The following is a 1,388-nucleotide window of genomic DNA, read 5'->3' on the forward strand; positions in this document are numbered from 1 at the left end:
TTATGGTGAAGTAAAATGAAAATTTATACCTCATATGATGCTTTGTCAAAGCAAGAGCAACTCAGTTGCAAATTACCTCTTAAAAATTGCATTTAAGGCCAATTTCCTTTCAAAAGGCCCACAGATGACAAATTTTTAGAACAAAATCATGTTCAAAATTAACATATTTTAAAAACTGGGCTACTATTTAACATATATATATAGGTTCCAACTTGAAAGGCCACTTGTCTTCAGTAAGGCATAAGGATTTCACATTTCTAGAACAAAAACCTGTTCAACATTGATAAAGTTTACAATTCCAAAGACCTATTTTTGTCAACAAGGCCAACGTATTTCACATTGTCAGAACAAAAACAAATTGGAAAAGAATAAAATAGACTGCAGTTCTCACAGTACTGGGTTAATACCAACAACAATTTTGAGGTGTTGGCAGATTCCTGATCACCTGCTTCCTATGGATCATTCCCTCATCCTTCTCCTTGAAGGTCAAAATTGCCCGTCCATCCAGATGCAGCCAGTGGCTCAACTTTGACTCAAATAACCCTGCTGCCACCATTTTATCAAAAGTGCATCATCCAGACAGTTTAGAGCTAACTTCATGCTAACAGTTTAGCCTCAGATTGCAGCTTACTAACACACTAACATGTGTGAAATTGTTTCAGATGTCTCAATAATTGTTCAGTACAACAGTCATAAAATCATAAACATGAAAAATTTACTCCGAACAGCAAAACAATTTTGTAGACCACAATGTGATTACCTCTTACTCCGTGTGTTCCTTCTCTTCACTGGGACAGTATAATAGTAATTTCCCAGACTGGGATTAATAAAGTATTTTTCTATTCTATTCTATTCTAGATAACTCTTCAAAAATGTTTGGTTACATGACTAATTTCTCCTATGGTTTTCTAGAAACAAGGGGTGTCTCAGCTAATCCACAGGCTCATCTTACACCACTCTAAACGATGAGACGGAAGATGAGGGAAACGCATGTTAGAAAATGTTTCGTCACCAGATGGAGTCTCTCACTGTTTAATGAGGCAGAAGATGGCATCTTGGTCAGTTTAATAGTGAGTCAACGAGGCAGTCGTTCCAATTATGGGCAGTTCTATGTTGTCAGGCCAAGACCATTGTTTAGCTAGCAATGGGTCACCATGATGCAGACTTCTGAGACTGTCAATGAATTCCAGCCAGAGCTTGAACTCCTAATACTGAGTAACTAATGTAACCCGTCATTTCTACTGTGGAAGTCAAGTGTCCATTCCCTAGTTAACCCAAGCTACTGATTAATTTATTGATGACTGATAATTGCCACTTATCAGTTAAGAAACTTTGCATCTTGGGACATGTAGAACAAAGGGGTTTTGACCAGATTTTGTTATGTTTTC

Source organism: Stegastes partitus, unplaced genomic scaffold (genome assembly GCF_000690725.1).
Source record: "Stegastes partitus isolate 25-593 unplaced genomic scaffold, Stegastes_partitus-1.0.2 Scaffold552, whole genome shotgun sequence".
In the NCBI taxonomy this organism is placed as follows: Eukaryota; Metazoa; Chordata; class Actinopteri; family Pomacentridae; genus Stegastes; species Stegastes partitus.